Raw genomic sequence first — 26,799 nt, 5'->3', positions numbered from 1 at the left:
TAGTTGAACCTATTGTGGTAATCATTTCAAAGTATATGTAAATCAAACCATCATGCTGTACACTTTAAAGTTATCAGTGATGTCAATTATTTCTCAATAAAACTGGAGGAAAAAAAGATACAGACTGGCATTTTAAAAAGTATTTTTCATCCTCAAAACAAAGAAGCATTCCCATTAAAGCATTCCCAATATAAATGACCTGCGCCATTGAGAAAGAACTACCATATATCTCAGGTTCAACTTTGTTATTATCACCACTGCTAATTACTTCTTCTTAAGTATGTGCTGTATGCAGTATACAGACTACTGTATACTGCAGTAGGCATCAGTAGTCAACTAAATAACTCAGGTAGTAAGTAAGTTACTTACATCACTGGGACTCTACCAGTGTTACTAATGTTGGAGAATCTAAAGACCAGCATTTCGGGGACTTCCCTGCTGGTCCAGTGGCTAAGGCTCTGCGCTCCCAATGCAGGGGGCCTGGGTTCGATCCCTGGTCAGGAAACTAGATCCCACATGCCACAACTAAGAGTTCACATGCTGCAATAAAGATCCCACATGCTGTGACTAAAAAGATCCCTCATGCTGCAACTGAAGATCTCCCATGCCGCAACTGAACCTACATACCACAACTAAGAACCGGTGCAGCCAAATAAATAAATAAATCTTTTAAAATAATAAAAATAAATAAAAAGCAGCATTTAACAGGGGTGTTAATCCATTCGCCTGCTCTATATTCCACCTTCTCAGAAAATCTCTCCCAATCCTGCTGAATAGAATTAGGTAGAATTAAGTAGGCAGCCAGCCAAGTGGACCTTGTGCCTGGGACACAGAGGACTCCAACAAAGGTGGGCACCTGACCTACAGCAAGCCACTTAGATATTTTCCCCCAGGAAAGAGGGATTGGAATGTAGTAATTCCTGTTAGTCTCTATCAACCTCCTCAATGGGGCAGAGAGAGCTGCAGAGGCAGTCAGGGTGGATGGGGCAATGCAGACCAGAGCAGCCAGTATGCCGGGGAAGCAGAGGAGAGGCTATGCAGCTCCCAAGACAGGCACTGTGCTTTAGGATAGACACACTGGGCTTCCCTGGTGGCGCAGTGGTTGAGCGTCCCCCTGCCGATGCAGGGGACACGGGCTCGTGCCCCGGTCTGGGAAGATCCCACATGCCGCGGAGCGGCTGGGCCCGTGAGCCATGGCCGCTGAGCCTGCGCATCCGGAGCCTGTGCTCCGCAATGGGAGAGGCCACAACAGTGAGAGGCCTGCGTACCACAATTAAAAAAAAAAAAAAAAAAAGGATAGACACACTGAGAGACAGTGTGGAGCAGACACGTTTATCCATTTACCTGTCCTGCTCCTGTTAGCTCTTGAGGGTCAACCATTTCCTGGTCCAGTGCCTCAGGAAGCTCTCGGTCCTGCCTGCCCTCAAACTAGTAAGCTGTCCTGTGGTCTTATAGGAAGTGTCACATCTTTTGTTGTTTTTGTTGCTGTTTGTTTTGCTTCTTGAAAACAAATGAATCCCAAGACACAGTTACAAGGATCAAAACTATAATGCCTCTTTCCCCACTCTGTATGGCTGATTGTCCCCCTCCCCCTTGTAATTCCTTCAGATCTCAGCTAAAATGTCATTAACTCAAAGAAGCCCTCCCAGACCACTCCACAGGAGGAGGTTTGCTCTGCTTTGCCTCCTGTTGTTTCCTGTATAGGACTTAACGTAACTTTTAATAATGCATGCATTGTTTAATAGTTATGCTCTGTCTCCCTCCCTAGACTGTAAAATCATCAGCAGGGCTCATGTTTCTTGCACCTCATACAGCACGTTCCTGGCACACCACAGGAAGTCAGTGGCATTGAATACATAGGTTAGTCTCGTATATGAGTACATATTCATTCATTTGCACCAAGGCTTAAAATTTGCAAAACTTGTTCCTTTCTCAACAAGGCACTAAAGAAGGACATTAGGTATACATGCAAAGACACAGCTGAGGGCCTTTCGAACAGCCATCCCCTCTGCTGCCTGACAAGTAAAACCCCAATTTTATTGGAGTATCTTACCTCCACAAACCCAAGAGCCTAGGGAAGGTGAGATTATCCCAGCTCAGGGGTAAATCCTGATTAGTTTAAACCAGAGAATGGGTTATACTTGCTCAGATATCCACCCCTTTAGCCCCTAGGGCAGCCAGGTCAGCCAGATCGCCCACCCACACCCTCAAAACACACACACACACACACCAACCACCTCCAGCTGTGAGCAGCCTCTTCTGTTTACTTAATGTTCTGACCAGATGTTATCATTTTCTATGTGTACCATGACAAGAACAAACTTAAATTGGAAAGCACCAATTTAAGCCAATCAAGGTAATCCCATCCCGTGTGCCACTGTCTGACTTAGGAAGGAATATGTAGCTACAATCAGCCAAATGCAACCCAAGGAGAAGCCTGCTGGAGAGGTTACAGGAAAGGCCCCTTGCATTTAAAAAGGGACACACAAGAATAGACAGTCTCTTATACCAACGGATGCTACTTATGTGCAGGTGACCCCCCAAATGAAGCAGGCATCTTAGGACCAAAAGAGCAGCCAGTCGGAGGACCAAGTCAGCACACTGAAGGTGGCAGAGAAAAAAGAACAAGAAATGAAGACTCTAATGACATTGCTGAGTCACTGAATTAACAAAACCTGGAACTACCTCCCTCAGGATGTTTAGTTCCTTGAGACAGCTCATTTTCTTTATTCTGATGGGTTTTACTTTGTGTTCAAATGTAAGTTAGTAGAGAAATTCACAAAGTAATTGCCAATGCTTAGCAACCTGTCAACAGCCTAGTGCTCAAAATCATCTCCCTGCTGCACAGTGACAACCATCAAAGGCACCCTGGTGGGTCCCCAGTTGCTTGGCACCAGGAAAAAGTGGATTAAGGTTGGATTCCAGACATTCAGAGCCATGGTTCCATAATGTCTTTCCATCGATCATGACATCCATGGGGCTCAGCAGGTATACATGGAGAGGGTAGGAAGCTTCTTTTTTAAATTCCCTTATCATCTATTCCCATTTTGAGTAGATTTTTGATTATTGGCAGCAAAAACTATCTTCACTGATAAATCTATCTTCACATAATTAGCAGCAAATTAATGTGACCTCCTTTGAGCAAAAGACTCAGGAAAAAATGGTATAGAGATTCATAATTCTGCCCATATTCCTCCAAACCTTCAGATGATGGGTCTTAAGTGAATTTTTCCCAAAAAGGAAGACAACTGAGATGCCAGGAAAAGTACTGACCATGTGATCATCTGACACACTCTCTCCATCATGAGAGTCATAAAGCACCTCACAAATTCTGATGCATCTCCTTGTCTCACCAGCGAATTTGGGGCAGCATAATTTAAAGATATCAATTGGTATGTTTTGTTATTCCTCCTGTGTATGTTTTTCCCTTTCTTATCTCAAGAACGTCAACATTCCCTTTATCTTAGGGGCATGTCCAAAAGCAGAAAGCACTAGAAGTAATCTCTAACCCTCAAAATCCAACCCCCACTAAAGATTTTTCTTTCAAAAGCCTAAACTCATGGTGCTAGACACCAGCATTTCTGGACAGGGATACAGACAAATTTCGATTGTTCTGTTCCATTTAAACTGTTCTGTTTCCTTTGATCTTGTTTACCTAAAATTGTGCTTTCCCACTATTGGGGAGAGGCTAGAGGTTTTCCAGTTCCTTAAAGTAGTGGAGGTGGGTAGCCTGTTCCTTAACAGAAACTCTAGGGAAGTGATAGGACTTTTGACGGGAATTGTGAGAGGATGCTGGGAAAATAAATATTTGGGCCCTGAAGCCACAGTAAAAGATCTTGTGTCTATGTCCTTTGCATAGACACAGCAGGGTCACCTAATACTGCATGGACAAGGAGCTTTCCAGGGTGACCAGCGTGGACTAAGAATCAGAAGGCCTTTTCCTGAATGTTCTGTGCTAGGCAAGACCTGCAGCACTTCTGCATCAATGACACTAAGTGAGCAGAAACCCTAAACATCACTGAAATAGCACTTCCAAAATTTAGAGGTTAAAAAAAAATGTAACCAAGTATGCATGCATGTGTGATTAAAATTCATGCATGCAACATTCAAAACAATTTTTCAAAATTAAACCTTTAATTCAGAATGCAAACTAGGTTTGTATTTTTAATTGGCTTGACATGTCATGAGCTCCCAAAGGACACCACACTATCAGTCCAAGTTCCCACTAGTTATTCAATATATTACAAGTCCTGCTACCTTAGAAAAGGAAAATTAACTGTAAGATAGACAGTTCCATAGCTGGTGAATACTACTGAACATTTTCAAAACACTCAAAAATAAAAGGCAATAACAGAATGCCTTTATTTTTTCTCTAAATAACACCACACCCATTCATGAAACATGACTATATTTCCCTCAATGTGCTGGGAATTAATGAAAATTGAATATAAAGAAAAGAAGTGCCCAATATACAAGGCACTTTATAAAGTTGAGATTCCCAAATAATACAAAAGCATTTTCAAGTCACACATGGGATATGAAGTGAAAATGTTCTTGGAGGAAATCTTCTCTAATAATACTTATCTACTTCAGAGGGTACTGGCAAGCTCTATTAACACTTTTAGATCTTCAAATAAAAGTCCTATAGAAATGCAAAGTATTATTATTTTAGTTCTGAAATAATTTCACACCTAGGGATGAGAAAACCCCAGGCCAAATTTTACTGCTTCTCTCCTGCCTGATAAACAAGAAATGCCACAAGCAGTGGGGGAAGGGGGAGGATGGAAATCAAACAGAACAAAGACATCAAAATTTCTCCTTTACGTGAGCTCTGTATTTCCGCTAGATGTCACCTTTGGGAATTCTCAAAAAAAAAAAAGGGACCTGAGTCCCTTTAAGGTCAGGGTTAAGTACAGGGACAATCTTCTCATTGCCTTTATACCAGATAAAGTAACAACCAGCTGAGCTGAAAAAAATTACGTTGTCCACTTCGGTGGGGCATAATTCTTCCCAAAGCACTTGCCAAACTTAAAAATGACTGGATAAATCATTACCTGAATCACCCACCAGTGCGAGCTCACCTAAGAGGTCAAAAAGCAACTGGCTTAATGGATACCACAATTTCTGCTCAGCTACTGAGAGCACTGTACAAGACTGTCATTTCTTGCTGCTGATGGAAGTGGTGGTGGTGATGATGGTGGATGTGATGATGTAGATGATCATGATGGTGATGATGGTGATTGAAGTTCTCAAAACCTACTGACCAATGGAATCACTTATGGAGCTTCTAAAAATACAGATTTTTGGTCCCCTCCCCAGAACTACTTATTCTGAATCTCTGAAGAAAGAACTCAAGTTTGGTTTTTACTGATTTTTGTTTTTCTTTTTGTTTTTTTTGCGGTACACGGGCCTCTCACTGTTGTGGCCTCTCCCGTTGCGGAGCAGAGGCTCCGGACACGCAGGCTCAGTGGCCATGGCTCACGGGCCCAGCTGCTCCGCAGCATGTGGGATCTTCCCGGACCAGGGCATGAACCCGTGTCCCCTGCATCGGCAGGTGGGCTCTCAACCACTGTGCCACCAGGGAAGCCCATGTTTTGTTTTTTTAATGTAGCCTTTAGGAAAACAACTGAAGTGACAGTGCTTGTAAATAATCTCATGATCAGGAATGTAGGCTTTGTAGGCGGACTAGCTGAAGTCTAATTCCAAACCTAACACTTATTAGCTGTGTGACTCTAGGCAAAATCCTTAGACTTAAGCCTCAATTTCGACATCTATAAAATGGAAATTCTATTACTATCTACCTCATAAAGTAGAGCCTAAGCAATTTTTTTAAAGCATATGTTAATTCCAAGGAAGACAGAAGGTTATATGTTAAAGAAAATATTACCAACCGTAATAACATAATAATGTAAATATTATATATTGATTTAAACAAAAAATTGTAATATAATTATTTTAGTAGCCTGTGGGGACCAAAAGTGGTAGGAGTGGGAGTGTCAAAGAGCTACTGCTAAACTTTATGTACGTGGAAAAAAAGTATAAGTATGTTACTTATAAACAGAGAGATAAACACCAGAACTATCAGAGTTAAAAGTTGCAATTTGGGGGAGGGGGTCAGAAGAGAGAAAGGTCGAGAAGGGGTTGGTGTGCAGTTTTTCAGTATTTGCTTTTATTCAAACAATAAACAAGTAGGTATCTTGCTTTGATGAAAATAAAAATGAACTTCAAAAGATAATTCATAGTGTGCATAAGCATAAACATTAGAGGTCTTTATGAACTAGGATTAACATAAAGTTTTTCAGTTTACCAAAACTTGCTTTTTAAAAACTGATTGAGGGCTTCCCTGGTGGCGCAGTGGTTGACAGTCCGCCTGCCGGTGCAGGGGACACGGGTTCGTGCCCCGGTCTGGGAAGATCCCACATGCCGCGGAGCGGCTGGGCCCGTGCCAGTACAGCAAAAAAAAAAAAAAAAAAAAAAACTGATTGATATACTCCCCCCAACTGTATCACCAAAATGTCCAGTTCATAGTAAATAAACACTTACTATGCCCCTGGCACACTGTTAAGTCCTAGAAAGACATTTGTTGAATTGAATTGAGAACGGCAGAAATATAAAGATAGAAGCTGAAGCACAGTGTGTGCACAGAGTTGAGAACATGGCCCCTTGGAACTGAAGGGTCCTGTGCAGCCACTTCGCACTGGAACTCTGGTCTGAAGTGCCAGGTGCAAGGCCTCAGCACTTGGCACCCTAAGAACAAGTGAAACTAGATGAAGCACAAAGGAAAAGAAAAAAAAAAAGGTGGGGACCTTCAAGATGGCAGAGGAGTAAGATGTGGAGATTACCTTCCTCCCCACAAATACATCAGAAATATATCTACATGTGGAACAACTCCTACAAAACACCTACTGCAACACTGGCAGAAGAGCTCAGACTTCCCATAAGATATATATATATATTTTGCCTTTATCACTTATTGTGAGTGTGTATGTGTATGCTTCTTTGTATGATTTTGTCTGTATAGCTTTGCTTTTACCATTTCTCCTACGGTTCTGTCAGTCAAGGTTTTTTTTAGTATACTTTTTAGAGCTTCCCATCATTGGTGTATTTGTTTCTTGGTTTGGTTACTCTCTTCTTTCTTTCTTTTTCTTTTCTTATAATGTTTTAATTTTTTTATTTTTAATGATTTTCTTGTATTTTTTATTTCAATAACTTTATTTTATTTATTTTTTCTTTCTTTTCTTCTTTTTTTCCTCCCTTTTCTTATGAGCCATGTGGCTAACAGGGTCATGATGCTCTGGCCAGGTGTTACGTCTGTGCCTCTGAGGTGACAGAGTCAAGTTCAGGACATTGGTCCATCAGAGACCTCCCAGCTCCACGTAATATCAAACGACAAAAGCTCTCCCAGAGATCTCCATCTCATGCTAAGACCCAGCTCCACTCAATGACCAGAAAGCTACAGTGCTGGACAACCTATGCCAAACAACAAGCAAGACAGGAACACAACTCCACCCATTAGCAGAAAGGCTGCCTAAAATCATAATAAGTTCACAGACACCCCAAAACACACCACCAGACATGGTCCTGCCCACCAGAAAGACAAGATCCAGCCTTATCCACCAGAACACAGGCACCAGTCCCCTCTACCAGGGAGCCTACACAACCCACTGAACCAACCTTATCCACTGGGGGCAGACAGAAAAAACAACGGGAAATACAAACCTACAGCCTGTGAAAAGGAGACCCCAAACACAGTAAGTTAAGCAAAATGAGAAGACAGAGAAACATACAGATGAAGAAGTAAGGTAAAAACACACCAGACCAAACAAACAAAGAGGAAACAGGCAGTCTATCTGAAAAACAATTCAGAGTAATGATAGTAAACATGATCCAAAATCTTGGAAATAGAATAGATAAAATACAATACACAGTTAACAAGGACCTAGAAGAACTAAAGAGCAAAAAAAAAAATGATGAACACCACAATAAATGAAATTAAAAATTCTCTAGAAGGGATCAAGAGCAGAATAACTGAGGCAGAAGAATGGATAAGTGACCTGGAAGATAAAATAATGGAAATAACTACCACAGAGCAGAATAAAGAAAATAGAATTAAAAGAATTGAGGACAGTCTCAGCGACATCTGGGAAAACATTAAACGCACCAACATTCGAATTACAGGGGTCCCAGAAGAAAAAGAGAAAAAGAAGGAGACTGATAAAATATTTTAAGAGATTATAGTTGAAAACTTCCCTAATATGGGAAAGGAAATAGTCAGTCAAGTCCAGGAAGCACAGAGAGTCCCATACTGGATAAATCCAAGGAGAAACATGCCAAGACACATATTAATCAAACTATCAAAATTTAAATATAAAGAAAAAATATTAAAAGCAGCAAGGGAAAAACAACAAATAACATACAAGGGAATCCCCATAAAGTTAACAGCTGATCATTCAGCAGAAACTCTGCAAGCCAGAAGGGAGTGTCATGACATATTTAAAGTGATGAAAGGGAAAAACCTACAACAAAGATTACTCTATCCAGCAACGATCTCATTCAGATTTGACAGAGAAATTAAAACCTTTACAAACAGGCAAAAGCTAAGAGAATTCAGCACCACCAAACCAGCTTTACAACAAATGCTAAAGAAATTTCTCTAGGCAGGAAACACAAGAGAAGGAAAAGACCTACAATAACAAACCCAAAACAATTAAGAAATTGGGAATACGAACATACATCTCGATAATTACCTTCAATGTAAATGGATTAAATGCTCCAACCAAAAGACATAGACTGGCTGAATGGATATAACAACAAGACCCATATATATGCTATCTACAAGAGACCCACTTCAGACCTAGGGACACAAACAAACTGAAAGTGAGGGGATGGAAAAAGATATTCCATGCAAATGGAAATCAAAAGAAAGCTAGAATAGCAATTCTCATATCAGGCAAAATAGACTTTAAAACAAAGTATTACAAGAGACAAAGAATGACACTATATAATGATCAAGGGATCAGTCCAAGAAGAAGATATAATAATTGTAAATATTTATGCACCCAACATAGGAGCACCTCAATACATAAGGCAAATACTAACAGCCATAAAAGTGGAAATCGATAGTAACACAATCATAGTAGGGGACTTTAACACCCCATTTTCACCAAAGAACAGATCATCCAAAATGAAAATAAATAAGGAAACACAAGCTTTAAATGATACATTCAACAAGATGGACTTAAATGATATTTATAGGACATTCCATCCAAAAACAACAGAATACACATTCTTCTCAAGTGCACATGGAAAATTCTCCAGGATAGATCATATCTTGGGTCACAAAACAAGCCTTGGTAAATTTAAGAAAACTGAAATCATATCAAGTATCTTTTCTGACAACATGCTATGAGACTAGATATCAATTACAGGAAAAAATCTGTAAAAAATACAAACACATGGCGGCTAAACAATACACTACTTAATAACCAAGAGATCACTGAAGAAATCAAAGAGGAAATCAAAAACTACCTAGAAACAAATGACAATGAAAACATGATGACCCAAAACCTATGGGATGCAGCAAAACCAGTTCTAAGAGGGAAGTTTATAGCAACACAATCCTACCTTAAGAAACAAGAAACACCTCAAATAAACAACCTAACCTTACACCTAAAGCAATTGGAGAAAGAAGAACAAAAAAAACCCAAAGTTAGCAGAAGGAAAGAAATCATAAAGATCAGATGAGAAATAAATGAAAAAGAAATGAAGGAAATGATAACAAAGATCAATAAAACTAAAAGCTGGTTCTTTGAGAAGCTAAACAAAATTGATAAACCATTAGCTAAACTCATCAAGAAAAAAAGGGAGAAGACTCAAATCAATAGAATTAGAAATGAAAAAGGGGAAATAACAACCGACACTGCAGAAATACAAAAAATCATGAGAGATTACTACAAGCAACTACAGGGCAATAAAATAGACAACCTGGAAGAAATGGACAAATTCTTAGAAATGCACAACCTTCAGAGACTGAACAAGCAAGAAACAGAAAATATGAACAGACCCATCACAAGCACTGAAATTGAAACTGTGATTAAAAATCTTCCAACAAACAAAAGCCCAGGACCAGATGGCTTCACAGGCAAATTCTATCAAACATTTAGAGAAGAGCTAACACCTATCCTTCTCAGACTCTTCCAAAATATAGCAGAGGGAGGAACACTCCCAAACTCCTTCTACAAGCCACAATCACCCTGATACCAAAACCAGACAAAGATGTGACAAAAAAAGAACACTATAGACCAATATCACTGATGAACATAGATGCAAAAATCCTCAACAAAATACTAGCAAACAGAATCCAACAGCACATTAAAAGGATCATACACCATGATCAAGTGGGGTTTATCCCAGGAATGCAAGGATTCTTCAAAATACGCAAATCAATCAATGTGATACACCATATTAACAAGTTGAAGGATAAAAACCACATGATCACCTCAATAGATGCAGAAAGGGCTTTTGACAAAATTCAACACCAATTTACGAAAAAAACCCTACAGAAAGTAGGTATAGAGAGAACTTACCTCAACATAATAAAGGCCATATATGACAAACCCACAGTCAACTTCGTTCTCAATGGTGAAAAACTGAAACCATTTCCTCTAAGATCAGGAACAAGACAAGGTTATCCACTTTCACCACTATTATTCAACATAGTTTTAGAAGTTTTAACCATGGCAATCAGAGGAAAAAAAAGAAATAAAAGGAATCCAAATCGGAAAAAAAGTAAAGCTGTCACTGTTTGCAGATGACATGATAGTAAACACAGAGGATCCTAAAGATGCTACCAGAAAACTACTAGAGCTAATCAATGAATTTGGTAGAGTAGCAGGATACAAAATCAATGCACAGAAATCTCTTGCATTCCTATACACTAATGATGAAAAATCTGAAAAAGAAATTAAGGAAACACTCCCATTCACCACTGCAACAAAAAGAATAAAATACCTAGGAATAAACCTACTTAAGGAGACAAAAGCCCTGTATACAGAAAACTATGACACTGATGAAAGAAATTAAAGATGATACAAACAGATGGAGAGATATACCATGCTCTTGGATTGGAAGAATCAACATAGTGAAAATGACTATAGTATCCAAAGCAATCTACAGATTCTATGCAATCTCTACCAAACTACCAATGGCATTTTTCACCGAACTAGAACAAAAATTTCATTATTTGTATGGAAACACAAACGACCCCAAATAGCCAAAGCAATATTGAGAAAGAAAAATGGAGCTGGAGGAATCAGGCTCCTGGACTTCAGGCTATACTACAAAGCTACAGTAATCCAGACAGTATGGCACAAAAACAGAAATATAGATCAATGGAACAGGATAGAAAGCCCAGAGATAAAACCACACACTTATGGTCACCTTATCTTTGATAAAGGAGGCAAGAATATACAGTGGAGAAAAGACAGCCTCTTCAATAAGTGGTGCTGAGAAAACTGGACAGCTACAGGTAAAAGAATGAAATTAGAACACTCCCTAACACCATACACAAAAATAAACTCAAAATGGATTAAAGACCTAAATGCAAGATCAGACACTATCAATCTCTTAGAGGAAACATAGGCAGAACATTCTATGACATAAATCACAGCAAGATCCTTTTTGACTCCGCTAGAGAAATGGAAATAAAAACAAAAATAAACAAATGGGACCTAATGAAACTTAAAAGCTTTTGCACAGCAAAGGAAAACATAAAAAAGAAGAAAAGACAACCCTCAGAATGGGAGAAAATATTTGCAAACGAAGCAACTGACAAAGGATTAATCTCCAAAATATACAAGCAGCTCATGCAGCTCAATATCAAAAAAACAAACAACCCAATCCAAAAATGGGCAGATTCTTCTTCTATTTAGAAGATCTAAATAGACATTTCTCCAAAGAAGACATACAGATTGCCAACAAACACATGAAAGGTGACTCAACATCACTAATCATTAGAGAAATGCAAATCAAAACTACAATGAGGTATTACCTCACACCAGTCAGAATGGCCATCATCAAAAAATCTACAAACAATAAATGCTAGAGAGGGTGTGGAGAAAAGGGAACCCTCTTGCACTGCTGGTGGGAATGTAAATTGATACAGCCACTATGGAGAACAGTATGGAGGTTCCTTAAAAAACTAAAAATAGAACTACCATACGACCCAGCAATCCCACTACTGGGCACATACCCTGAGAAAACCATAATTCAAAAAGAGTCATGTACCACAATGTTCACTGCAGCACTACTCACAATAGCCAGGACATGGAAGCAACCTAAGTGTCCACTGATAGATGAATGCATAAAGAAGATGTGGCACATATATACAATGGAATGTTACTCAGCCATAAAAGGAAATGAAATTGAGTTATTTGTAGTGAGGTGGATGGACCTAGAGTCTGTCATACAGAGTGAAGTTAAGTCAGAAAGAGAAAAACAAATACTGTATGCTAACACATATATATGGAATCTGAAAAAAAAAAAAAAAGGTTCTGAGGAACCTAGGGGCAGGACAGGAATAAAGACACAGACGTACAGAATGGACTTGAGGACACGCAGAGGGGGAAGGGTAAGCTGGGACGAAGTGAGAGAGTGGCATGGACATATATACACTACCAAATATAAAATAGATAGCTAGTGGGAAGCAGCCACACAGCACATGGAGATCAGCTCAGTGCTCTGTGACCACCTAGAGGGATGGGATAGGGAGGGTGGGAGGGAGATGCCAAGAGGGAGGAGATATAGGGATATATCTATATGTATAGCTGATTCAGTTTGTTATAGAGCAGCAACTAACACACCATTGTAAAGCAATTATACTCCAATAAAGATGTTTTTTTAAAAATTTGCATTAAAAAAGACAGCACCATCACTGGGGGTAATTGAGGGGAATTTTATGAAGGGTGTGGGCAAGGTTAAGGGAAACCAAGAAGAGACAACAGTATCCTGGAGTTAGCAGAAATAAACTGCTAATTTAAAGGGGCAAAAGGAAGGAGCAGTTACCAAATAGCAGAAAAAAGCTGCAGCTGCAGAAGAGAGGCCCCCAACAAGAACCCTGGTGGCCTTCCTTAGAGGAATACAGCCACTGTCAACCCACAGTGCTGCAAGGAAGGTAGGGGATAATATTCCAACCTTGCATTCTCCGATTTTCGCCCAATGCCTTCCTTTGGCTACTCCAGTGGAAGGCCAGAGAGCAAGGGAGCCCAGGGTATGCTGACAATAAGTCAGCCTCCTGGGACACACAGCATTTCAGAGGAATGAGAGCTGGAGGCACAAACAGAGAATTCCAGCACAAGTACTATGCAGAGTTTTGTTTCTATTTTTGTTTTTTTATTTACCTCCCTTTCCTATTCAGCCTCATAAAATAAGCCTTCGATTTTTCAATCTGTTTAATAAATATAAATAGCATGATATTAACAATAATAATAATACATTGATATTACACAGCACTTTAATCTCCTAAGCACTTCCACATACATTATCTTTACGTCATCCTCAGAACAGCCCTACGCAGTAGATAGGGCAAGGGTTATCCTATTTTACAGGTGAGGAAAACTGAGACCTTAAGAAAAGTTGGGTTTCTTGCCCAGAGTCATAAAGCTAGCAAGCAGCAGAGCACAAACTAGAAGGTATGTTTCCTAATGCTTCAGCTAAGGTTCTTTCAACCATACAATGCTGTTGTGCTATTTATTCACAGTAGGAGTGAAAAATTGATGTCCCTGTGAAAAAATCATTAACCAGCTTTGTTCTAGGCACTGCACAGAACAGAGAAGCAGTCAACAAACAAGACACAAGGGAAAATAGGGCAAATTTGCCCATTCCATTCTCGGGAAACCACAAGCAGTGCCACAGACCTAGGTAACTGAGTTTTCAATCACATTTTACACACCATTGAAAAGAAGGTGTTCAGTAGGGCAAGAAAAGTGTTCAAAAGAGCAATAAAAATTCAGGCAAAAGTATACAAATATTTAAATAGTTTTGTTTTGGGATGCTGGGATAAGTAGAAGGAAATCACAGTCCCTTCACAATACCCATGCCACAAAGAGACCAGGGCTCCAGAAATTGGAAGGATGACCTCTGCTTCTCTTCTTAATTCCAACTCTACCCCCACATATACACATATCCTTTGAGAGCTTCGAGAAGCAGCCAAAAGTGACTTCTTTTTACCAAACACAAGAGTAGTGGAGAGTCCAACAAAATAGCCCACTTTTGAAATAATAATTGAGAACTCTTCACCTTATGTAATCTGCTGCAAAACACTCAGCTACTTATATATGATGGAAGAAAGTAGTGAATGGTATTTTTACTGTAAACCTCCAAACACACCCCACTTATTCCAAATTTAGCTCCCTAACATGTAAACTACTCTATTAGGGTTCTGTGATTGCAAGCAACAGAAACCAATTGACTAATTTAAGAAGGATTATGGGAAGGAAATTGGAGGCTCAGCAAATCCATAGAAGACTGGAAAATAAGCGTTGAACACCATCAGTGACCAAGACAGATGTGGAAGCTGGGAAATGGGAACTGCTACAGTGGTCTCATGGCAGGTACTGTCAGGGCAGAATGCCGACTGGGAGAAAGGAGAATCCTTTAGCTCAAGATTCAAATTCCAAAGAAGAAGCACCCATTAACCAAGCTTGTGGTCATGCACCTATCCTTATGCTGACTGTAGGGCCCTGAGTAGGGTCCCTGGGTACAGTTCCACTGCTGTAATTACTTCAAAAGAAAATAAAGTGCAGTTAAAAAGGGAAAACATACATTACAGGGAAAAAGGGGAGGGGGAAGAAGTTCCTCTAAACTTAATAAGGTTTTCTTCAAAAATTCCTCAACCTAACTAGTAGCAATAGATCACTTACTTCCTAAGACTATATTAATTAGTAGTTGCCCACACACAACCAAAGATAGTGTTTACCCTGACACCAACAAAACTTCAACCTGACAACTTTTTACTTACAGAGGCCTCACTTCTCATACTACCTGAAAGTTATCTTTTCATTTGATTCTTAAAAGCCAAAGCAGAATTTGCCCTTCTTTAGTAACATATGCTCATTTTTGAAACATTATCCCTACACTTCCAAAAAGAACAGACTCCTCAAAATATCTAATGAATAAATCCATAAGGATGCTAACGCTGATGCCGATGATGATGACAGTAATATTAACAAGAGCAGCAACAGCTAATATCTACTGAGTAGTTATCATGGACCAGGACCTGTTCTAAGCCCTCAACACATAATAATTCATTTAAGCTCCACAACCTTAGGAGCAAAACAGTTTTATTTCCATTTCACAAAGTAGGAAACTGAAATACAGAGGGGGTGAATAACTTGTCCATGGTCCAATAGCTCATAAAAGTCAAACCACAACTAAATCCATGTCTGACTCCAGATTACCAGAATAACAAAGAGTTTTCATTGAGAGTAGAGGAAATAGACGGTACCAGTGTGAAAATACTTTCCAAGAAGAGTGAGAGCACCATAACTGTACCTAAAGATCTCAAGGTTCTGAAGACTGCTACATCATCACTAACTCCAACAGTTTATGAGAATTTATTTCTAAAAGCTATCAAGTACTGGTTTATTCCAAGATGTGGCTCAATGGTCCAGAGATGTGTAAGTTATATGGCTGAATATAAGAATTATCTACTTCTTAAGATATTTTTTTCGTCACTAGTGCCCATTACAGAAAAATTCCAAGCCAACCAGCTTTCATGCACCAGAGTTTAATCATCCCAAAGCAAATCCTCAAAACAATATTTTTATAGCTCATGTTCTGATTATTCAAAAGGGGCTTTCTCCAATTTCCCTGTAAAATTCCTTTTCACCCTCAAAATAAACATTAAAAATTCAGCTCCAGAAGTAGATTTGTCATAAAGTTAGGAATAACTTAAAATATAAAGTAAATCAAAATGGCTCTTCCAACTTTAACTAAAGTGGTCATGGTCATGATTCCTGGAATAAAAATGACAGAAAAAAAAACCCTAAAATTGTCAAAAACATAATTGATGATGAAAAGAAATGTAAAATTATGGCATATTTCACCCTGGCCACCAAAGACTTTTGATGAAACTGCAGCCCTATAATTCCCCAGAATGAAATCTTTAAATTAAAATACTTCATGCAGAACAGAAATTAAACAATGGCTCAAAGAACAATGCTGTACAGACGTATGCTTATAAATATACCTAGGAAAGAGGAAACAATTACATTTTTCCATGTAAAAAGCAGCTCGATTGTAATGTTTCACAGGAGGCTGAGTAGGTACTTTCCCCATTGCTTCAAACTTGGAAGTTCATTTCCTTAACTCACTTAGCGTCCAAATCGACTGGGTGGAATGCAATTAGCTACACCAAACTGACTAACTTTCTCCTTTCTACAAAACTAGCTCTTCCACACAATGGCACAACTGACTTTAATGATAAATTTCATCCAATGCAATTGAAATGCCACTTTGAATTTTATCTTAAATGCTTTATTTGGCCAGTGGTTTTATTTAACTATTGACCAGAAGTGGTACGAGTGCATTCTTTTTCCATCTAGCATTAATCTTAGTAAATTTAGCTCCATTGGAATGTCTTAACTGTTGAGAAGAAAGCAAAAGTCAGCAAGCATACAACTGCATTTGGCTACCCTCAGCACATCATTTTATTTCCTCCTGCTCTCTGCTAACTATTGCTCAGCACTTTTGCCTATGAGGGAGGACAAGTAGGTGGTTAAGGAAGTTGTCCTGTCAGCTATATCTTTAATCCGAGTGTTTAAATCTCTGAATAAAAGAAAAATCAATGTTGTAAAGGCAATGTTTGTCAAGGCTATGTAATAAATACACTTACCTTTACAGACTGTTCTCAATGGATTTCCCTTCTTTGCTGCGCTTCAAAGCTACAAAGAGATAAAAACGAAAGCACTGAGTTATCTGCGAGCAAAACAGCAAACGTTTTCTCTCCACGTCTCTAAGTAGAATTTCCATATGCCATGGTATGTGATGCTAGCCAAATAAACCACTGATAAAACTTTATGCCTCATACCTCCTGTACAAGAGGTCAATGAAAGACAAAGTCATAAACTGAAAACGGCACACACATCTACCCAGAATTGACTCACACAAACCTGGCCAGATCTATAGTCAAATCTTTTGGGGTGTGAACTCCTCAACAGAATGGAGGAGTGCAGAGATGAAACAGCTTATAAAGTGCAGAGATGAAAATCAAATTAAACATTATGCAGCACACTAGATCTGACCGAGCATTTTATTTTCTTACATCTTTTAGCGCCATCTTTCTTGCACACTCGATTTCCATTTCCCTGGGAGTTTTACTTGGGGGAGCCTATTCCATTTATATGGCGTGCAGGGCCCTCCCAATCCAGACCTCACCACTTGCCCCTATGAGTAAATGTGTGCAAGCTTACACATACAATCCTCCTTCCTCTAGGTAGAGTGTAGCCTTTCTCGGTAGTGAGAAACTCATAAAACAGAGGAAGCCAAACTTGGCATTTCAAATCAAATCTAGGCATGTTAAGCTCCCTGCAACCAAAACGTACAATGTGCTGACCACACACAAGTCAATATGACAGGAGATGTAGTAAACTATAGTTGCCAAGCAACAGCAATAACTTAAGGTTTCAAGGGGCTGATTCTATAGTAGTCCAACATTACGCATATGTTGACTCCATGGTCAAAAATAAATGGAATATGCCAATTTCTTTCATACATGGCTAGGTCCTAACATCTCTTAAGGTATAGTAGTTGGGAATGGTCAACTACTTCATGGTTTTCCCATGTTTCTTTTTTTTTTTTTTTTTTTCCCTTTAATGTCCTAAGTAACTGCTTTCGCCCCTACTGGGCTATTTCCCTTCACATCCTCCTACCACTATAGAACCCATTACCGCTGATGCATGACCACCAAAGAACAAGGCCAGACTTGTGGGCTATGATGTAAATCTTGGAATATTAATGCAGGAGATAAGGCCCCTCCATGGGACACCATCAAAATTTCTCCTTCCCCCTGTGTTATGTGGATTGCAATAGAGTTGGGGGAAACATAATTTGGGGAAGACTAGATAAAATAGTATAATACTACATTTTATAAAGTCTGAGAGATTTATGGTCTGACAACATAGAGATTGAGCTGTATCCGTTTTTATCTCAAACACAAAGAAATGCTAAACAAAATATAGCTCAAAACAAAGGGAGGGGACCAATATGAAAAAATAATGAATGCAAATTTTCTAGAATGAAAGACATGAATCCTCTTGAAAAAGCATACCAAGACCTCAACAAGGTAAATAAAAGCAAATCTACAGGTAGATACAACAGAAGGAAACCGCAGAACACCAGAGATAGAAAGAAAGCCTTAAATCCAACCAGAGAGAAAAAATAGACTCCTTGCAAAACAACTTGTCATAAGCAAAAATAAAATCAAGACAGCAGTGGAATGACATGTCCTAAGTTCCAAGTGAAAAAAATTCAAGGAAAATTCTATAGCCATGCTAAACTAATTATCATTCAAGAATGAGAGAAATAAGGACATTTTTCAGGAAAAAAAAATATTATTTCCTGCTCACAGTAGTTTACTTTTGCTGAAAGGAATACTAAAAGATATACTTGAATAATAAGAAATTGATCCCAGAAGGAAAGAGGAACAAAAAGCAATGGTGAACAAATAAATTAGCAAGTATGACAGTAAATCTAGTAAATTCAAATGGACATATATACACTACCAAATGTAAGGTAGATAGCTAGTGGGAAGCAGCCGCATAGCACAGGGAGATCAGCTCGGTGCTTTGTGACCGCCTGGAGGGGTGCGATAGGGAGGGTGGGAAGGAGGGAGACACAAGAGGGAGGAGATATAGGAACATATGTATATGTATAACTGATTCACTTTGTTATAAAGCAGAAACCAACACACCATTGTAAAGCAATTATACTCCAATAAAAAAAAATGTGTTTCTAACAATAAATGCTGGAGAGGGTGTGGAGAAAAGGGAACACTCTTGCACTGCTGGTGGGAATGTGAATTGGTTCAGCCACTATGGAGAACAGTATGGAGGTTCCTTAAAAAACTACAAATAGAACTACCATATGACCCAGCAATCCCACTACTGGGCATATATCCTGAGAAAACCGAAATTCAAAGAGTCATGTACCAAAATGTTCATTGCAGCTCTATTTACAATAGCCCGGACATGGAAACAACCTAAATGCCCATCATCGGATGAATGGATAAAGAAGATGTGGCACATATATACAATGGAATACTACTCAGCCATAAAAAGAAACGAAATTGAGCTATTTGTAATGAGGTGGATAGACCTAGAGTCTGTCATACAGAGTGAAGTAAGTCAGAAAGAAAAAGACAAATACCGTATGCTAACACATATATATGGAATTTAAGAAAAAAAAAATGTCATGAAGAACCTAGGGGTAAGGCAAGAATAAAGACGCAGACCTCCTAGAGAACGGACTTGAGGTTATGGGGAGGGGGAAGGGTGAGCTGTGACAGGGCGAGAGAGAGTCATGGACATACACACACTAACAAACGTAGTAAGGTAGATAGCTAGTTGGAAGCAGCCGCATGGCACAGGGAGATTGGCTTGGTGCTTTGTGACAGCCTGGAGGGGTGGGATAGGGAGGGTGGGAGGGAGGGAGACGCAAGAGGGAAGAGATATGGGAACATATGTATATGTATAACTGATTCACTTTGTTATAAAGCAGAAACTAACACACCCTTGTAAAGCAATTATACCCCAATAAAGATGTTAAAAAAAAAAAAAAGAAAAAAAAAATGTGTTTCTAACATTTCCTGAAACACAGTATATTATTACATAAAGTTTAAACATTAAAGCAAATTTGAGAAAAAATAATAATAATAAATAAATAAATAAATAAATAAATAATGGGTATTGGATAAAAATTACTAAACCCTGCTTGTCAAAAACCTACAATAGCAATAATGACCAATTTTTACGGTTTGCAAATAAGATGAAATGAGTGGTTGGCCACAATCATATGGAATAAAGGAGGGGAAATGAATTGTTTAGGAGGAAAAGATACTGATTAAGTTGTTAAAAATATGCATTACAGCTACTGATAAACTTGTTAAAGATAACTAGCGTTTCTTTCTCTATGTACATAACCAAAGACATCTTTTCATATATGCTCAAAGGGACATGTACAAGAATGTTTCTAGCATCAATGCTAGAATGGCAAGAAATACTGAAAACAGAAACAGGTATTAACAGTACAATGAATAAACACATTTTTATAGATTCTTACAATGGAATATTACACAGAGTTGAGAAATCAATGAATCAGTTACACACATCAACACATATGCCTTTCAAAAATATGATGTAAAACAAAAGAAGAAAGTCACAAAAGACTGTATATATTATTCCGCATATATTCAAAAAGGCAAAAATAAATACTATCTTGTTTTGAAATATTACATGTAAGTGGCAAAAACTGTGAAGAAAAGCAAGGGAATGAATGATTTATACAGAATTCAGGCTATATTTACCTTGAGAGTGAGGAAGGAGATTGTAATGGGGAAATGGTCTAAGAGGATTCTGGAATATGGTAATGCTCTATTTCTTGGCTTGGGGACAGGTATCTGGATGTTCAGTTTATTATTTTCTTTAAACTGTAGATATACATTTTCAAAAATTATTTTGTATGTATATTCTATTTCACGATTTTAAAACACGTAAGAGTAATCACCAGAAGAATTGAAGTATCCAAACCAGTGAAGGGAACAATCTAGAGAATAGAAAACTCAACCAATTCTCTTTCTATAGAAGACTGGAATGGGATGGAGAAAGAAACAAAGGAAAACACAGTGAACAGAAAACACAAAATATTTAAAAGAAGTTCAAATATGTCAGTAATCAGAGTAAGTGGATTAAATGCATCTGTTAAAATAAAATTTTTCAAAATGAATTTTTTTAAACCTTGCTATGTGATGTTTATAAGAAACACATCTAAGACAGAAAGATTTTGAAAGGACAAGTACAGAAAACTATATACCAAGCAAATAGGAACCAAAAGAAAGTTGGTGGAAGTTAATATTAGGCAAAATACAAGTTAGTAATAATAAAATAGGCATTTGCATTGACTACATATTGCTACAAAGCCAACTACCTAACAATTAATGACTTCATAATAATAATTTATTATCTCTTATGGTTTCTATGGAACAAGAATCTTGACAGGGTGCAGTGAGCCGACTTTTTTGTATGCTACAGTGCCTGAGGCCTCAGCTGGGAGACTTGAAAGCTGGGGTCTGGAATCATCTGAAGGTTCATCCCCTCAAATGCCTGCCAGTTGCTGAGGGTTAGCTGAGACTTTAGCTGGGGCTATCAGCTGTAACACCTCCTTGTGGCCTCTACATGGGGTGTGCCTCTCATCACAACATGGTGGCTGGGGTGAAGCTGTTACCTTCAGGGCAGTGTCCGTATACTCCAGCTGCTGAGGCCTCCATGGTCTGGGACCCATGAAGACTGCAACCACTGCCATTAGGTCACAGAGGTGGGGACGTGGGAGAGGTCCGCTGCTACTTCAAGGCCTGGGCCCCGCCAGTGGGCGGCCGAGGAGAGGGCTCTGGAGCTCTGCAGACACAGCCCTAGTCCTGTCCCTGGGCCCCCCAGGTCACCCGCCGGTCCCGAGGCTGGGTTCCGGAGGGGCCTGGGGAGAAGGCCTCGAGCCTCCTCTCAGCACACTCTCCGCCCGGCGGGCAATGGCGCGCTAAGGCTCTCGCGCTAATCGCTCTCGCGCTAATCGCTCTCGCGATAAGGCTCTCGCGCTAATGGCTCTCGCGCTAATGGCTCTCGCGCTAATGGCTTTGCGCCCGCTCTGTGCCTTTTACAATGTAAACGTCATTGAGGAACTGAACGAGGAACTGTTCTGTGCACTGAGACAGAATTCAGTTTGGAGTCGATTGGAAAATGGAAATCATTAAAATGAAGTGGAAATCATTAAAATGAAGACAGTGAGTAAGGACAATATTAGACACGTTTGGGTGTGAAGGAAAGAGAGTAGCAACTGGAGGAGAAAGGGCTGAAAGAGGCTTTCTTTGTACAGTTCGTAAACAGAAAATACCTGAGCACGTGTCAAGGTGATGAGCAGATGAGCAGTGGAAACTAAGAGGCTGAAAGCAGAAGAGTGAGAAAGGGTAGCCAGTACTGAAGGTTCGTTCCCAGAAAGGCAAAGGGACAGGTGGTGGGACTGATCTTAAAACAGAGCTTTGTTGTCTCCTTAATCGTAGAATGCCTTGTGACAGGCATGCATGCTATTGTCTTAAATTATTACCTTCTCCTGTGTTTATATTTTATGACCTTAATGAACGTCTAAGCTCTTTAAAACCTATGGCTTATATTGCTTAAACCAAACTCACCCTGCCCGGGCATTGTGAGCCCCAGACTCTATGCTAGCACTAAATAGTCATTCAGTCAATACTTGTTGAATAAACAAGCACAGCTGACCCTTGAACAGGATGTTTGAACTACACTGGTCCACTTATACATGGATTTTTTTTTCAATAACTACGTACTACAGTACTACACTCTTCGTGGTTATTGAATCCGCAGAATCTCGGATATGGACACACATATGGAAGGCTGATGATAAGTTATACACAAATATTCAACTGCTCGGCGCCCCTAACCCCCTCCGTATTCAAGAGTCAGCTGCACAAGTGGATTCCACAGTCTTTGTGTATACCTCTGGCACCCAAACATTTGTCCATTTATGTATGCTAGATATCTGAAGTAGGAGCAGGTCAGAATCAGAAAACTCTCACTCTAGTGCCCAAAGTACTTAATCTCTGGACAAAAGTCAAGAATACCCACTCAAACTAGTCCTCTCTTTCCCATGTTTACCTTGACCCCCAAATCCAAAGACATAAACTTCTACTGTCCATGAAAACATTTTCACCTGCAGCTACAATGCATTATACCTTTCCCAGTTCCCCTCATGCCTAACTCATCCCCATTTTGTTGTAGAGCAGGTGGACTCTCTAACCTTCATATGACCTTCTGCAAGACACAGATTATGTTTAAATGAATCCAAAGAGGTTTAGGCTTTAGCTGCTCCCAAAAGACATAATCATGGAGGCAGAGCAGTACAGGCCAATAACACACTGATTTATCTGAGTGGTTTTCCAGAGCATAGCTGCCCAGAAAACCTTTTTCAACACCAAGCCCCTCACTCCATTATCCAGCCTCCAGGTAAATACTGGCCTGAATTTAAACAAACATCTTTCTCAAATATAAAAACCTCCTTTGACTGTGATTTATCTTCCCCCAATTAAAACCTATCTTTGGGAACCATCCAACTGCACCTTCCTTAAGGCAACATTGCCTGGAACTGAGAGATTTGCATCCACTGCTGCATTCTGCAGCCCTCACCTGACTTGACTGCCACATTAAGCGATTGGTTATTGACCTTTAAGTCTTTAACAATTATGTATATACCTAGGAAAGAAGTCTGTTCACTCAGGAATTAAGACACAAGAAAGAAGACAGTGAATAAATTCAGCCCTCATTTCTGTTCTTGTGCTATGCTCAGTGAGCTGTTGCTGCAGATGAATTACTGCAACATTCTTTCAAATGATAGCCAATTTTCAACTAAGAAAAGATTCTTAAACCTTTTTCTACATATCGGTGAAAACCAGGCAGCTGGAAAACATAGCCTTGGTTAAACTACCTGATGATAAATGAATATTTTAAACACATGAAATTATTTGAGAATCTGCAGACTGATTTAAACCCTCACAACAAACAACAGAAAAGATCCCCCAAACCTGAGACTTCTCAGATGTATTCCCAGAAATTTTATTTCAGTTTATATGCATGTATTTCTTAAAGAGTAATTTTCAGAATTTGTGAAACTGATGTATTTAGAGTTGAGGGACGAGATCGGAATATTCCTTAGTTTTGTTATTCACATGGATAACTGATCAATATTGTCAAAATGTAAATGAAAGTCTTTCCAATAGACCCTAAGTTCAACAAAGATACAGACCACATCTTTTTTTTTTTTTTTTTGGCCAGCACCTCATTTTTATTTCAAACAAAAGCATCGAACATCTTTAAAAGAACCTCTTATAGGTGTGGTGATTCAGACTACACCCTTCTTGCTCCTTGTTGAATCTACATCCTCTAAGACAGTGTCAACATACACCCAAGGAAATTTGCTTAAAGGAATATTATGTTTGTGTTATTGTTGAAAACATTGAAAATTCTTTACTTGAGATTAGCTTTTTATTTTTGTTCTTTCTTTCTCATTTTCTTAATTTGTACTCTAGGCTTTTTTAAGATAAAAAGATATCTCTCTACAGAAGTCTACCCTTCTGTGGCCTGAGACACACACACACACACACACACAGAATATAACACCACTCATCCTCACCACACCTGTTCAATGCTGTAATATTTGCCAGGCATTGGAAAAATAAATTTGCCAAGTAGCATGAGCCCTGGAAAATCATTAGGTGACACCTGAGGAGCAGAATACCAGTCAACCAATAATTAGCATCTTAACATGCAGAGAGTTAGAGACAAATCAAATTCCATGAAATCTCGGGGAGCATGACCCTGGCCAGGTTGGCACCCTGGCTGTGGGGGAAGTCAGTGGCTTTGTCTGACCGTAAGACAGGGCTGGAAGCACCGTGGCTAGTCTAATCCTAGGAGGAGACACTCAGACAACGTGACATTTGCACAGGGATGCCCTAACATGGCCCTAGTATGTTTTCTTAGAATGAGATGACATTTCAAGTCAAACAGTTCTGCTCCCAATAGCACAAACCCTCCCCAAACTCTAATAACCTGAATTTGAGACAAAGAGGTTCATCTCAGAGAGAAACTGAGGTTGTATGGATGTAACATTAAAATAATCAATTTTTAAGTAAGGTTAAGCCAGATATTCAGTGTTTAGCCTCATTCGTTATCATTCCAGAATTTCATAGACCTCAGATCGCCTTAGTCTAAAAAACAGTTCTTGTTTGAGCAAAACCCTGTTCCTGGAGTATCCATATGGATACTTGTCAATGAACACGGAATCTAGTTAAAAAATTGTGCTACCACGAGGTGTGGCAAGTGTCAGTGCACTGTGTCCTCACCAAACCCCTGCTGCCTGGAACTGCTGTCCACATGTGCGTCCATCCAAGGATGTAGGGCTACTGCTGTTACTGCTGCCTCCAGCCTATCTAAGGTCACCTTTCTTACACAGCTGATTCATGCTAAAGGAAGAAACAGAGAGGTTGGAGAACACCAATTCCCCATTCGGTTTCTGCAGTTGTCTACGTAACTTGGGGATCTCGCCCTTAAGAGGAGTCCAGAATGAAGGGCCCCACCTCCAAACAGACTGCCAGTCCTCAGGGTAAATGCTCTGCCTCTACCATGTGGCCTGCATGTGCCTGGTTTGAATCTGCTTCCACCCTAAGCCAAGGGTGACTGTTCTGCCAGCCCCCACTCCACTCCACTACAGGGTCAGGCAGCAGGCTCCTGGACCAGTGACATCACTGCTGAGAGGGAGTCTGGTTGTGCCCTCCTCTGAACTCTCCATCTGGAAGATTCTCTGGCCTCCTTCCCTCTCATTTTTAAACTGATAGACACTGCTGGACAGGGAAACTCAGAGCAAACCAAAGTTCATCTTCCCTTCCCTGCTTCTCAGCTGGCATAATCACAGGGACAGAACGAGGTTGGCAGGGACCAGGATGCCGGGAATTAAATGAGGGCCCCTGACCATTGGACCACATTAGTCCTGCCTTCCAAAGTCTTAATTAGTCCTCCTCCGCCTGGCATATCCACTTGCCTTTGGAACCCAGAGAGGTGGCCGGGTCAGATGCCATGCTCACAGCAAGTACTCAACAAAATATTGGTTGAGAATGGCAGCCACAAACGCCTGCTGGCTCACGGCTTTGCAACAACAGTCAGTTTTGAGGTCTGGGCCCCAGCAGCAAGATTTCTGCTCCTCTTTGTAATGCAGACAGTTCTAGCAGCGATATTCCGAGTGATATTCAGCTACCAGCTCAATTTGGAAGCAAAATGATCTTAACAAACAGTGGCAGACTTGACAGACAGGCTGTTGAGCCTGGGGACCAAAACAAGGGACAAAAAGAAAGAGAAAGGAAGGGTTGATGGTAAGTGGAAGAGAGGAAAATGAACACTGCAAAGAGAATTGATTACGGGGCTAGACACCTCAGTTCTACAGGTCTGAAATGAGCGGGGAACAGAACAACAGACTCAAGAGATGTAAACAGTGGGTGGGGGGGAGTCCCAGAAAGGGGACAGAGTGGCATCTTTTGGGAATTCTGATGCTGGGACAGACTCAGGGCTAGCAGTGGAATAGATGCAACAGTAAGTAACATTTGAGAGGTTTCAAAAGACAATGAGTCCTAATTCTGTCTTGTTTTGCCCTTCTTAAACTGTAATGACACACCAAAATTTGCTATTTTTCTAAGAGGACATTGACGGATACAATGGAAACTCTGAATACATTTTTTCCCTCTGCATTCATTGTCTCTGGCCCTTATCCACAGGCCTATTGCAGACTAAATTGGATTTTGGATCACTGGTACTGAGGCGCTGCAATTAATTAACAATAGAAACATAATATTTATATCCAGGCCTAACAACATCTGACATTTAAACTATTCCGCCAGTCAGGCAAATTCCATTCGACAAATTTTCATTTTAATGAACATGACAGGCCACAGTTTACATGATAGGCCAAGAAGCAGAA

The 26,799-nt window shown here is 39.7% G+C and overlaps 1 protein-coding gene across 15 annotated transcripts in view; it reads right to left on the bottom strand.

Moving 5' to 3' along the window:
• The window catches only part of FHIT (fragile histidine triad diadenosine triphosphatase), a 1,448,428-nt gene that overhangs the window by 1,393,825 nt on the left and 27,804 nt on the right, over positions 1-26,799 (bottom strand). For all 15 annotated transcript variants that reach the window (XM_049715382.1, XM_049715384.1, XM_049715385.1 and 12 more), the window contains exon 2: positions 16,892-16,940. The gene's annotated coding sequence lies outside the window, so the exon portion shown is untranslated. The remainder of the gene's footprint in view (positions 1-16,891; positions 16,941-26,799) is intronic.

This window comes from Orcinus orca, chromosome 10, assembly GCF_937001465.1.
Source record: "Orcinus orca chromosome 10, mOrcOrc1.1, whole genome shotgun sequence".
In the NCBI taxonomy this organism is placed as follows: domain Eukaryota; kingdom Metazoa; phylum Chordata; class Mammalia; order Artiodactyla; family Delphinidae; genus Orcinus; species Orcinus orca.
The sequence above is the reverse complement of the archived record's forward strand: the minus strand, read 5'-3'. Positions and strand labels throughout refer to the sequence as shown.